We start from the raw sequence: 15748 nt of genomic DNA, 5'->3' as shown, positions 1-15748 counted from the left end.
GTGCTTCATCACCTCGTCCCAGGTTTTCCTGGGTCTGCCTCTTCCACAGGTTCCCTCAACTGCTAGGGTGTGGCACTTTTTCACACAACTATCTTCATCCATTCTCGCCACATGACCATACCAGTGCAAACGTCTCTCTTGTACACCACAGCTGATGCTTCTTAGGTCCAGCTTTTCTCTCAAGGTACTTACACTCTGTCGAGTATGAACACTGACATTACACATCCATCGGAGCATACTGGCTTCATTTCTTGCGAGCTTACGCATATCCTCAGCAGTCACGGCCCATGTTTCACTGCCATGTAGCATGGCTGTTCGTACACACGTGTCATACAGTCTGCCTTTTACTCTGTGCGAGAGACCTTTTATCACCAGCAGAGGTAAGAATTCTTTGAACTTTGCCCAAGCTGTTCTTACTGTAGCAGTTACACTTTCAGCACACTCGCCCCCGCTACTGACTTGGTCACCTAGGTAACGGAAGCTATCAACTATTTCTAGTTTTTCTCCCTGGAATGTGGCAGAAGTTGGTCTCAGAGCATTTTCAGTGTTTATTGCTCCTGAGCATCTGCCACATACAAAAACTATCTTCCAAGGTTAGCCTTCCTTTAACATTGCTGCACCTCTTTTGTGTCCATAGCTTACACTTGGTGCATCTTATGAGTTTCTACCTACGCCTTTTCTACAAATCGAGCAGGGCCATCTACCTGAAAGGGTTTGTTATTTGTCTACCTTCCTACTTATTAGGACTTTGGTTTTAGCTAGGTTGACTTTGATTCTAATCCTGGCTTCCACACTTGAAACTTCTCCAGTTCTGATAGTGACTCAGCAATTAGAGCAAGGTCATCAGGATAGAGAAGCTTCCAGGGGCATCCTGTCTTGAATTCCTCCGTTATTTCCTGGAGGACTATGATAAATAGGAGGGGACTGAGGACTGAACCTTGGTGGACCCTACCTCTACCCTGAATTCTTCACTGTACTCGTTGCCAACCCTCACCTTACTAACAGTGTCCCTGTACATGGCTCGCACAGCTCTCACTAATCATCTATCCCTAGTTTCCTCATTGACCACCAGATATATAGATGTATATGTATATATATATATAATATATATATATATATATATACATATGTAGATATACATATGTAGATATACATATGTAGATATACATATGTAGATATACATATGTATATATACATATGTAGATATACATATGTAGATATACATATGTAGATATACATATGTAGATATACATATGTAGATATACATATGTAGATATACATATATATATATACATATATATAAATATACATATGTGTATATATTTATATATATATATCTATATATTGTTTAAATATATTTGCTTAGTTATTTAACTATTATTAACCTGAAGATTAGCTATATCTATAATTCGAATTTTTAATTGAATTTAAATTATTGTAATTTGAATTAGGCTATGGGCATGAAACGTACGTAGTGGTTTTACTTATTATCTTATATTAAACTTTTTAATACTTTTTGATAGTTATATATATTTTTAAAAAAATAAAGAAAGAAGAAATAGATTATAGAATACACAGTAGAAATATGATGAGTAAGAATAACTGAAATCGAAACAGAGTAGTAAATATAAATAAAACAGACCGAAATACTGAAATTTATTGATATAACGATAATAAAGATGTTAACCTAGATATATTACGCATTAATCCTAATATAAGAAATTTAGTTGCTGAAGATATGTATATCGTTATTATTAGATCATAACTATACGGTTTTTGTAAGTTATTAATTAGCCGAGATATATTGATTAAATAGTTATAGGGTTTTTTTAAGATAGGTTATACGTTTACAATTTGCTTTTTCTTCTTTAATTTTTTAATTTTTTCATATATTTCGTAAGTAATAATGGAATAATAAATTTATTTAGTTTTTTATAATACGCATATATATTTATTAATAGAGATAATTTTAGATCTTAATTATTATATTTATATATATTTATTGATAATAATTTAGTTATTATTCAAATATTTTATAATTATTAGATTTGAACTTAAATTTAATGATATGAATAGTGATTATTTTTTAAATTATTTTTTGTTAAATAATTAGGTAATTAGATATTGACTATAACTGAGATTAGGTTATTCGTGAGTTTATTATGTTTTTTAAAGCCATATTATATCTGAATAGATAAATACATTTTCTATCTATTTTTACCTTAAAAATTAATATTTAACATAATAATTGGATTGTATGACATAATCCTAATCGTTAAAGTTTCTAGTTTGATAATAGAGTTTATTATAAGAAAAATTTCTATTTTATTTATTTCTTAAAAAATATTGTTTAAATATATTTGCTTATTTATTTAACTATTATCATTAACCTGAAGATTGACTATAACTATAATTCGAATTATTAATTGAATTTAAATTATTGTAATTCAAATTAGGTTATGGGCATGAAACGTACGTAGTTGTTTTACTTATATCTTATATTAAAACCTTATCTTATATTAAACATTTTAATACTTTTTGATCTCTCTCTATATAAACGGCAGTTTGTCTGTGTGTGTCTGTTTGGTTGTACCCTCACTCTGACCACGGCTTTCAACCGATTCTAATGAAACTTGACACACACATAGCCCAATGTCATAATTCAAAACTAACGCAGTGAAAATTTTGAAAAGTTCCCCCAGTTCTGAAAAAGATCGATAAATTCGACATGGGGTCGACAATCAGAAACACAAACCACAGATGGTCTAGGGGACGCAACTCGACCTTTTTAACTATCGAAAAAAATTTACCATAATTTTTTTTCCCATTTTTTTGCTATTTTTTGGCTATAACTCTCTAAAAATGCTTTATAGTTATTTCCCTTACAAGCCCGAGCAACGCCGGGCGATACTGCTAGTAGTTATATATATTTTTTTAAAAATTAAAAATTTAATTTTAAAAATATTTAAAAAATTATAAAAATTTATTAATATAAATTAAAAATTTTAAATTTAAATGATTTAAATTTTAAATTTTATATTTTATATATTTTGTATATTATATTAATTATGTTTATTTTTATGTTTTGGTTTATGTTTGATTTGCCTAATAGTGGTTTTATCCCTAATTTAATTTATATATATATTTGGTGCCCCAGCATGGCCACAGCTCATGAGCTGAAACTAGAATCAATCAATGAATCAATCATATACATATGTATATATATGTGTATATATATATATTTACATATGTATATATATGTATATATATATTTATATATACATATGTATATGTATATATATATTTTTATATACATAAGTTAAGTTAATTTTTTGGCTCAAAAAGCAAAAGCAAGGCTATGTAGGGGGACGGGAGGGTGTTCATGCAAAGAGTTCAGGCCATTTCTGGTCTTTGAACCGAGTGGTCGTCGGCATCGTCACTATCTTGTCCAGCAGCTTATTCCACGGATCTGCAACCTGGACGGAGAAAGCTCCTCTCCTTCGATTGATATGAAATCGTCGCAGATAGAGCTTTTCAGAGTGATCCCGCAGCTGATGCTCTGGAGTAGGAGTGAAGAATAGCTCTTTCGAGAGGTTGCACTTTCTGCTTATGGTGTTTTGAGCGAGAATGAGATCAGCACGGCATCGTCGTTTATTCTAGAGAATAAAGGTCGAGCGTCTTCAGCCTTTCTTCATAAGACAAATGCTTGAGACCAAGAACCATGTGGGTAGCCAGCTTCTGGACTCTTTCAAGATGATGTATGTCTTTGAGGAGATAAGGAGAAGCGGCTTGAATCCCGTACTCCAATATGGGTCTCACCAGCGTGACATAGAGCAGTAGGAATATGGCTGCTGTGAGCATTCTGAATGACCGTCGAATCAAAAACAGAACTCCGCATGCTTTGTTGGCAGCATGGAGGCATTGGGCCGAAGGCGAAAAGGACATATGTATATATATATTCATATATACATATGTATATATATATTTATATATACATATGTATATATGTATATATATATTCATATATACATATGTATATATATATATATTTATATATACATATGTCTATATATATATATATGCATATATTTATATATACATATATATATTTCCATGTACATATGTATTTATATATTTATATATACATATGTATATATATATTTTTATATACATATGTATTTATATATTTATATATACATATGTTTATATATATTTTTATATGCATATGTATTTATATTTTTTATATACATGTGTATATATATTTTTTATATACATATGTATATATATTTATATATACATATGTATATATATATTTTTATATACATATGTATATCTATATATTTTTATATACATATGTATATATATATATTTATATATACATATACAGCAGGAGTGGCTGTGTGGTAAGTAGTTTGCTTACCAACCACATGGTTCCAGGTTCAGTCCCACTGTGTGGCATCTTGGGCAAGTGTCTTCTACTATATTGTCAGGCCGATCAAACCCTTGTGAGTGGATTTGGTAGACGGAAACTGTCGTATATATGCATATATATATGTGTGTGTTTTTGTCCCCCTAGCATTGCTTGACAACCAATGCTGGTGTGTTTATGCCCCCGTCACTTAGTGGTTCGGCAAAAGAGGCCGATAGAATAAGTACTGGGCTTTCAAAGAATAAGTCCCAGGGTCGATTTGCTTGACTAAAGGCGGTGCTCCAGCATGGCCACATTCAAATGACTGAAAGAAGTAAGAGAATAAAAGAGTATATGTAGATATTTATATATACATATGTATATATATATATTTATATATGTTTACTGGGGTGACCTGTCCCTAGTTTATCATGGAAAATATGTAAAGCAATGATGATTATGATGAAGATATGATAGTTCTCAATAATGTATAGTATTATTTTAACTATTTTTCCAAGTACCAGTGACAACTTGTTTTTGTTTGGTCCTATTATAATGTTTTTAGCTAAACATAGATTTCACACGGTACTTGCTGAAGTTATGATGAGAGAATCACTAGGTAGTAATAGTATACTGTACATGAGTAGATGAGAAAAGTGATGTACTTTACAGTACGAATCTCTGAGTCTTTGAAAAACTGGTTCATGCAATTGTTTCATATGCTTTTTATAATGCATCTAGCCTATAGTTTTGTCATGTATATGATTCGTGTGTGTTGATATTATATCTGAAAAATTGCATTTTATTTTGTAACAGAGAGTGAAAAGGAATCCACAACAATATGTCTTCAACATAGAGGTGTTACCAGTAAGAATCCACTTGTTCAGAGTGTAAGTGTATTAACAGTTTGTCTTATTTCAAATAATAGGAATAATATCTATGAGAAAGGGAAGTTTGGTCAGAAAAATCTCTTTTAAATGTTTTCTGTCTTTTAACTGTATGAAATGTATGCAAAACGTATTTCTCAAATAATGTAACAAGTTGGAAACCCATCATTATCATTTAGTGTTCACCTTCCATGCTTGCATCAGACAGAATTTGCTGAGGCAGATTTTCTACTCTTGGATGCTTTTCCTGTTGCCAACTCTCACTTGTTTGCAAGCAATGTAATATTTTCACATAGCTAGACATGTTTTTGTGGAAGACCATCCTATCACATACTATCTAGACAAATGTGTGTGCACACAGACACACGCACGTGCGCGCGCACACACACACACACACACACAGGTATGTTAATGTAAACAGGAAAAATAGAGCTCAAAATATGAGTATATGTATATTTTTATTAATAATTAGCAGAAGTAACAGAGTGATTCAAGGTCTGAGAGTTTCATGTGTTGACACTTATCAAACTTTGATGAGTGCCAATGCACGAAACTCTCGAACCTTGAGCCATTCTGTTACTTGTGCTGAATATTAATATTTGCATACATACATACAACATTATCATCATCATAGGGATTGGGGGATCCTGTCAAAGGCTTTCTCCATGTTAACAAGCCAAGTACAGAGGTTTGAATTTTGCTAGGTACTTCTCCTGCAGCTGCCTTACCTGAAATATAGCATCAGTGGTGCTTCTCTTTGAAACAAAACCTCATCTAGACTAACCCTGTCCCTAGTTGGCCTATGACTGTCTCTGTAGCCTTCATCACCTGATCCAACAATTTGATATCTCTGTAATTATTTCTATCTAAGACTTCACCTTTATTTTTGCTGCAATAACAATAATTGTGTATGACTCCTTCATGTACAAACTGATTAACTATACAGGTGACTAGACCATAACCCACACTGCCAGATATTTTAAGCTTCCTAGTGGTTATTTCAGACAGGCCAGAGGCTTTTCCTGTTTCATAGCCTTCATGGCTTTGTCTACTATGCTATTGTCTCTTTGGATTATATATACTAACAAATTTACCCATCTACAATGGAGGCGTAGAATGAGGGAGGGAAGTTATAAGTATGTATTGAGAAATGTGTGAATGGACTTGATAGATTACTGGGTGATGTCTTAGAACAAAGGTTCTCAACCCATTTTGGCTAAAGATCCCCGTTTTGATCCTTGGAGTTTCAAATGAGCCTCCCCGAGAAAATGTCTTTAAATATACTACTTATTTTGATATCAGCAGATAATGATTAAAAAATAAAGAATGCTTCTACACATTTGGGAGTACATATGTACAAATTGAAATGCAAAAAGATGAAATGATGAATTGAAAGTTTGGTAACTGCATTTATTTCCACTACATCACACTTATGAGATCAATGTGCTGTCTATCGAAAGAGTGCTCTTTGGTACAAGTAAATGCTGATGAAATCATTTCAAACTTTTCTGATTTCCCTTATCAAAACAGCTAGAACTTGTGCAACAATCTGACATATAAGTTTCTGTCACCTGGGAAGAGGATATTTTATGCTCAGGAAAGAGAATGTACTTGAAACAGAAAGGAAGAAGAACGAGATGGTGACAGATAGACAGAAAAGAGATAGAATAAGAGTGCGCATTGTGATTATTAAGATAAAGCTTATTTGGAAAAGGATTCGTGGCGTTCGATCATATGATAATATAAATATATGCATATATACATACATATGTACATACCTACATATATATGTATATATACATGCATATATGGGTACAGGACATCAAAAAATGTGGAAAAACCTTTCTGTTTTCCTCTCTCACCCTTTCCCTATTTTTCTCCTCTCCCCTTCACCATTCCCTCTCTCTCTCATTCTTCCTCCTTGACTTTCTCATTGCTCACATGTGACTAACAGCCATCCATCTTTCTTTCTTCCACTTCCTTCCTAACGACAAGATGTGCTTTTATCTGTCTCTTCTCAAAGCTCGTTTATCCAGCGTTAACTACTTCACATTGTCTTGGCTTAACAGCCCTCACCGTTTGCTTTTAATGTTTTGTTCTCACTGTCTTGTTTTTGTTGCCACTTTCACCCTCTGCAAAAAATCCCAAATTTTATTTAATTTGCTTTGCGGGAAGGACTGTTTTAACGAAGATGTATCTTGTCCTTACCTTCGAAACGTCGTGTAGATAAAACAGGGGACAACTGATGAAGGGAATGTTCTTTATGTTGCATGTCTAGTTTCTCTGTTTTTTTCATTGTTCAAAAAATGTTCATTTTCTATGTTATTGTTTTTTATGTTCTCGTTTCTCATTTTGTCCACGTTGTTTGATGTCCTGTACCCTTGTATGCATATGTATATACATATATATGTAAGCATGTATATATATGTATGTATATATGTGTATATTTATTTATTATTTATATTATTATATGATCGAATGCCATGCATCCTTTTCCAAGTAAGTTTTATCTTAGTAATTATGATGCACACTCTTATTCTATCTCTTTTCTTTCTATGTATCTCCCTCTCTTCTTCTTCTTACTTTTTGTTTTTCACTCCCACCCTTTCCCTATTCTTCTCTCCTCTTCACCTTTCTCAGAGTAAAAGGTAGACTGTATGATGCACGTGTACGAACAGCCATGCTACATGGCAGTGAAACATGGGCCGTGACTGCTGAGGACATGCGTAAGCTTGTACAGAATGAAGCCAGTATCCTCTGCTGGATGTGTAATGTCAGTGTGCATACATGACAGAATGTAAACGCCCTGAGAGAAAAGTTGGACTTAAGCATCAGATGTGGTAGGCAAGATAGACGACTGCGTTGGTATGGTCATGTGTTTTGAATGAATGAGGACAGCAGTGTGAAAAAGTGTCGAGGTAGACCCAGGAAAATATGGGGTGAGGTGGTGAAGTACGTCCTTCGAACATTGGCCCTCACCGAGGCAATAATTAATGACTGAGACCTTTGGAGATACGCTGTGCTTGAGAAGACCTGAGAAGCTAAGTGAGACCATAACACATGGCCTATGCCAGTGGTGTATAACCAGGCCACTTATGAGTACCCTTCATTCATTGGACAATAAAATTTGCTTGCAAAGACCTGTTGAAGGTGGTGAAATTAAAATTGCTGACATGGCCGATGATAGTACTGCATGATTGGTACTCGTGCCAATGGAACATTGCCAGGGCATCCGAGCATGATTGTTGCCAGGGCTGCTGACTGGCTCCCGTGCTGGAGGCACATGAAAATCACCATTCGAGTGTGATCGTTGCCAGCATTGCCTCACTGGCATATGTGCCAGTTGCATGTGAAAAACAACATTTGAGTGTGGTTGTTGCCAATGCCGACAGACTGGTTTCCATGCAGCTGGCACGTAAAAATCACCACTTGAGTGTGGCTGTTGCCAATACTACCGGACTGTCTCTTGTGCTGGTGGCATGTAAAAACATCTACTACACTCTCGGAGTGGTTGGTGTTAGGAAGGGCATTCAGGTGTAGAAACTTTTCCTGGCTTGCCAGTCCTTAGTCAAACCGTCCAACCCATGCCAGCATGGAAAGCGGACGTTAAACAACGATGATTATGATGATACATATAAAACATATACATATATATATATATATATATATATATATATATATTATATATATATATTATATATATATATATATATGTATAAATTAGAAAAAAAACACCTTTTATCAATTCAATAATGAAAATTAAATTATACCATCTAGAAACTTACATATTATAGAAAGATTAAATCTCTTATTATAAAAGGCAGATTTTATCTGCCTCCCTTTGTCAGTTATAGAAATCTACAATATAGGATTTCTTCAATTACAATTTACCTAGCATTTTTAAGAGTAGAATGCATCGGGTCGTGCCAGGTCCAGTTTTTAAAATTTAAACTCCAATTAAGCAAAATTTACAGATAACTCACTTTCTGGTGTGTATGTCAAATGCTTTTCTTAATGTGGTTTACACCACACGCACACGCACACACACAGTGTGCAACGAATAAAATGAAAGTAATTCACTGTGTCTGTTGACAGGTAGACAATAGAATGCGATGGCGATGTAATATTTGTTTCTGTCTATCACGCTGATAGATACATGAGTAAAATCTATGGCAAGCTAAGAGATAAGAGTGAGTGAAAATGTTCTTGGAAGAGAGTAAATAGCGAGAGTGATTTGAGGAAGACTTTACATTAAATAACCGTAGTGGCTTGTATATATATATATACATACATAAGACAGTAAGGTGTGATTTGAGGGAGATTTGGCTGCTATTTCTACCATGTCTAGCTGCCATGTAGGGGTCTCCCTCATAGGCTCATACATACATATATACATAGATAAGACAGTAAGGTGTGATTTGGGGGAAATTTGGCTGCTATTTCTACCAGGTCTAGCTACCATGTAGAGGTCCCCCTCATTGGCTCATATATATATATACATACATAAGACAGTAAGGTGTGATTTGAGGGAGATTTGGCTGCTGTTTCTACCAGGTCTGTTAGGCCTTCTCATGTAAACTCAAGCTTTCTCATGCCTTGAACATAAGACCAAAGCAGAGAATGTATTCTTTTATTCTTCTGCTTTTTGCAGCCATTGGTCTGTGGCCATGCTGGGGCAATGCCTTGAAGAATTGTAGTTTAATGAATCAACTCCAGTTTTATTTTTGTAAGCATTGTACTTATTCTATCTGTTTCCTTTGTCAAACCACTAGGTGACAGGGATGTAAACAAACCAACATTCGTTGTCAAGCAGTGGTGGAGGACAATCACAAGCACAGACACGCACACACACACATATACATGCATACACATATACACATACATACATACATATATATATATGTGTGTATATATATATTGCAGCGTGGAAGGTGTTTGTAAGCCATTTAAGAAACACACAAAAACCGTTAGATTCACTTCAACATTTAAATTTAATTTGCCAAAATATTTTCCTCGCTTTGAGACCACGACCTGTTCACTGACAAAAATATTGTGCTAACAGGTCGCGGTCTCAAAGCGCCGAAAATATTTTGACAAATTAAATTTAAATGTTGAAGTGAATCTAACGGTTTTTGAGTGTTTCTTAAATGGCTTATAAACACCTTCAACGCTGCAACTGTTTTCGTTCCAGCACACGATCTCAGATCAAGTCACTTGCTATGCAAGTACATCTCTGTAACTATATATATATTATATATATATATAATATATATATGTATATTGGTAAAAACAGTAAGATAACAAAAGAAAGAAAGAGACCTCAATATTATGTAAATAGAGGAAATCTTGATATATAAAAGTGAGGTTGTGTGTCTGTCTCCTACGATTTAGATTCCTAACTACTCCCACATTTTGCAGTGCAGTTTAACCAAAACCGGGTATCTTATAGTCGTGATTCATATCGAGACCGTCTGGGTATTAGCGCACGTCTACGATGAGTCTACGATTTAAAAAAAAATTTACCATCAATTTTTCCCATTTTTAATCCATTTTTGACATATATAAGGGAAGTAACTCTCTAAAATTTATTATTAAATCTCAGAACGTAAAAAGCTACAGTAACACCCCTCCCCCTTTGTGGTTAGCCATATTGAGATGGCTATTATACTTTACATCTCTAAAAATGCTTATATAATTATTTCCCTTACAAACCCGAGCAACGCCGGGCGATACTGCTAGTATAAGATGAAACATATAACAATGATTAAGTAATGTGCAAAATAATAAATAAAACGTATATATTTGGTAGAATAATGACAAGTGTTTCATGGCTATATTTAAGAAATGATTATAGTAAAAATATTAATAGTAGTAGTAAAATCACTCCAATATAAATAAAGCCACTCATCAGGTTAAAGATAACTACAATAATAAAATAATTAATTAATAAACATACGTAAATAATCTTGTAAAATACAAATATATTCTTTAAAATATATATATATATATATATATATATATATATATATATATATATATATATATATATATATATATACAGTGGCGGCCAAAATGTTCAGAACAGCATTGTTTTCGGCAGTAGATATAATTTTTTATCAAAGTTGTTTTATATTCTATAATTTTCATAGACAATAAATACGATATTATTTGTTATTGCCTGAGATTTTGGTGTAATTTGAGAGGATAGTACAACAGTTATGGATGATTTAGTGATTTACTGCAAAACCCATGGCGGCCAAACTGATCAGAACGGTTGCTTTTACTCCGTGTTTTAGTATATTTAACCGGCGAACTCTAATGTTTTGAATTTCTTTACGTGACGGTTCGTTTACTAAACATTAGTAAGAATATTTGCAGTGTACTTTGTTAATATAATGCCACTTACTCCATTACCAATTCGTCAGCAGATTATTAAGCTTCGAAGGAAGGATAATTTAAGTATTGGATCTATTGCAAAGATTGTTAACAAGTCAAAATGTGTTGTACATGGTATTCTTAAGGTCTACGATGATTGTGGTTCATGTGAAGCAAGAAAGTTTACAGGTAGGCCAAGAAAAACGACCAAGATCGTGCTATGGTAAAGTTGGTTAAAAAGGACAGATTTAAAACTGCTGCTGCTGTTTCTCGGAAAATGAGCATTGTATTGAAGAAAACTTTATCTCGAAAAACTGTGTCTCGTTTAGTTGAACATGACCTACAAGCAAGATCACCTGCAGTGAAGCCACTGATCAGCTCCAAGAATAAAAATTGTCGTCTTACCTTTGCAACCAAACATGTGTTGTGGTCTCAAGAAAAATGGCAAACGGTGCATTTCAGTGATGAATCTAAGTTTATGTTATTTGGCTCAGATGGGAAAAGGTACGTTCGTAGAAAAGTAGGTGAAAAATTGTCACCTAAATGCCTTAAGACTAGTGTTAAATTTGGTGGAGGAAGTGTCATGGTTTGGGGGATGATATCTGGAGTGTGGGCCCTTTGGTGCGATTACATGGAAAGTTAAATGCAGGAGTTTATAAACAACTTGTAAAAGATCATGTCTTGCCTGTGCTGAGAAATTCAACTAAGCGACCACCCATATTCATGCAGGACAATGCCCCATGTCACAAGGCTAAGGTGGTCATGAACTTCCTCAAGGGTGAAAAGGTTATTGTTATAGATTGGCCTGCTCAAAGCCCAGATCTCAATCCTATTGAAAATGGATGGAATATTCTAGGAGAACGTTCGAAAGCCAGAAATCCTAAAACAAATGAGCAATTATGGAATGCCCTTCAGGAGGAATGGAATAAGATCACCCAGCAAGAAATTGAAAATTTAATTTCCTCATGCAGTCGAAGATGTCAGAGTGTGATTGAAGCTAAAGGGCTTCACACTAAATATTAAATAATTCCAGTATTCTCTGTCATTTTTGATTATTTTGTTATTTTTTCAACCGTTCTGATCATTTTGGCCGCCATGGGTTTTGCAGTAAATCACTAAATCATCCATAACTTTTGTATTATCCTCTCAAATTACACCAAAATCTCAGACAATAACAATTAATATTGTATTTATCGTCTGTGAAAATTATAGAATATAAAACTACTTTGATAAAAACTTATGCTTACTTTTCTGACGAAAACAATGCCGTTCTGAACATTTTGGCCCCAATATATATATATATGAGATACAAAATATACATTAAGTAAAAACTATATACAACACTTTAAACTATATACATTAAATCAAATTATTAATTAGTATATTTATTTAATAAACATCCAAATAAAGTCTAATACCCATTAGGCAATTTATACTAAAAACCTTAGTGTTAATTAACCCTTTCGTTACCAAACCGCCCAAAGCCGCCCGAAAAAAATTTTGGTTAATGTGACCAAACCGCCCAAAGCCGTCCGAATTTACCTATTCATATTTAAATGAGAATATCAGAGCAAATCTCTTTAGTGCACTCGTGAAAACACGTGATTATACTTCGTAAACAGTTCATCTACAGTTTTGTACAACGATCGACATGTAATTTTAATTCCCTGAATTTTGGGAGATTTTTTTCCACATTTTTTTCGGCATCGATTTTTCTTAAATTTTGAAAATGGATTGGAGTTTCATGTTATCAAGCATTGATTCCGAATTGGAAAATCTGTGAAGCAAATACTGGGTACTGTGGTGGATTTAGTTTTTATACAGGGAAAATAATGTTAGTCAGCATGGCCTAGGGAACGATGTGGTCTGGAATTTATCACTTCCATACCATAACCAGGGCCGTATATTATTTTTTGACCGATTTCTTTAGTTCGGTCAAACTTGCGGTGGATTCCAGTATTTCACTTTATTCCACCTTTATGGTACACCTGTTGTGCATTAAATTCTACTGATGATATAGTGATGTGCACAATTCTTCTTTATCAAAATTTTGTTGCATACCCATTTGAATATTAGCTGATGATTAATTTTCTATGGTGATGTTTAAACAAAATTTTAATATTTTTACCTTTTGCTCAATTTAAAATTTAATATTTTTAGCTTTGCTCAATTTACCTGGATTTACCTGTAATTAAAGTCACTTTGAGACAAAAGTTATGCAATAGAATTGATTAAGAACCCTTTCTTTAATTATGTTCCAAATATCACATTAAAATGTTGATAAGTAAGAAAGTTACAGTTATTTAATGAAACAAGCCTAGATTCATGATTATTTTAGAATTTAATTGAAACTCATGAGGGGTGTATTTTGGTCAGAAATATAGTAACGAAAGGGTTAATATACACACTGTTAGTACAAGCCATAAATACTGGAATCAAAAATAGGAAATGGTTCAAATATGCACACACCCATTATATAAATTAATTATATAATTAATATGTATGTAGTATCTATAGATTTAATATTTCACTCAATAATATAGTTGACCAAAATATCAATTAATATAAAAACTAATTTACTTAAATGTAATACTACGTGATAAATATACCACCTAATTATTAAATAATATATTGTCTAACAAAATAAATTCTCAAATTAAATTATATGTAATACGTTGAATCCCTTTATAAAAATAATAATAAAGCATACTAAATAAATAGATAACATAACTAATAACTATCAAGAAACTATTATAGAAATAATAATATTTCCACAACAACAACAATAATAATAATAATATAATAATAATGATAATAACCAAACCCACTACAATTCAAAAGCCAAATATATATATATATGCAATATTATATATATATATATATATATATATATAATATATATATATATATACTATATATATATATATATATATATTTAGATAGATAGATATATATATATATTTAGATAGATAGATATAATATATATTTAGAAGATAGATATATATATATATGTATAGATAGATATATATATGTGCATATGTGCAGATAGATATATATATGTGCATATGTGTAGATAGATATATATATGTACATATGTGCAGATAGATATATATATGTACATATGTATAGATAGATATATATGTATGTATAGGTATTATATATATATATATTATATATATATATATATATATATATATATATATAATAATTATTTGAGGGAATATTATTCCTAACTTACAGGGAAAAATTCAATTAGAAATACTAAATCAAATTTCACAAAATATAGTACATCAACATCAAAATCAATGGAAATTGTAGTTGTGATCCCTGTGCTGGTGGCACGTAAAAAGCACCATCCGAATGTGGCTGATGCCAGCACCGCCTTGACTGGATTCTGTGCCAGTGACATGTAAAAAGCACCAACCGATCGTGGCCGTTGCCAGCCTTGCCTGGCTCCTGTGCTGGTGGCTCGTAAAAAGCACCCACTACACTCACGGAGTGGTTGGCGTTAGGAAGGGCATCCAGCTGTTGAAACACTGCTAGATCAGACTGGAGCCTGGTGCAATCTTCTGGCTTCCCAGATCCCGGTCGAACCATCCAACCCATGCTAGCATGGAAAACAGACGTTAAATAATGATGATAATATATATATATAAAAATGAGAAAAAAATCCACCTTTTATCAATTCAAAAGGAAAAAATTTAATTACACCATCTAGAAAATTACATATAAATAACAATAATATACCGATGATGAAGTAAATTGCAAAATAATAATAAAAACCTTATTCTACCAAATATATACCTTTTTATTATTATTTTGCAATTTACTTAATCATCGGTATGTTATTGTTATTTTAATTTTAATATTTCTATTTCATGCATCAGATGGCGTTTGCTAAAAAGCATCCGTGAGGTAAAAATCGTGTAGCAAACCAGATGGCGGTGCCCCAGCATGGCCACAGCTCATTAGCTGAAACTAGAAAAATCAAAATCAAAAAATCAAATATGTAATTTTCTAGATGGTGTAATTTAATTGTTCATTTTGAATTGATAAAAGGTGGTTTTTGTACATATAT

At 32.8% G+C, this 15748-nt stretch overlaps 1 long non-coding RNA gene across 2 annotated transcripts in view; it reads left to right on the top strand.

The window, feature by feature from the left end:
• The window catches only part of LOC118763004, a 40458-nt gene that overhangs the window by 16852 nt on the left and 7858 nt on the right, over window positions 1-15748 (top strand). The window contains exons 2-3 of one of the 2 annotated variants that reach the window (XR_004998758.1): window positions 5225-5298; window positions 9903-9915. This is a non-coding gene — a long non-coding RNA (uncharacterized LOC118763004). Of the gene's footprint in view, window positions 1-5224; window positions 5299-9902; window positions 9916-15748 lie in introns of those variants that run through there. The other variant, XR_004998757.1, reaches the window with a different exon arrangement.

This window comes from Octopus sinensis, linkage group LG4 (genome assembly GCF_006345805.1).
Source record: "Octopus sinensis linkage group LG4, ASM634580v1, whole genome shotgun sequence".
Lineage (NCBI taxonomy): Eukaryota > Metazoa > Mollusca > Cephalopoda > Octopoda > Octopodidae > Octopus > Octopus sinensis.
Note: the sequence above shows the minus strand (reverse complement) of the source record. Positions and strands in the feature narration are given on the sequence as shown.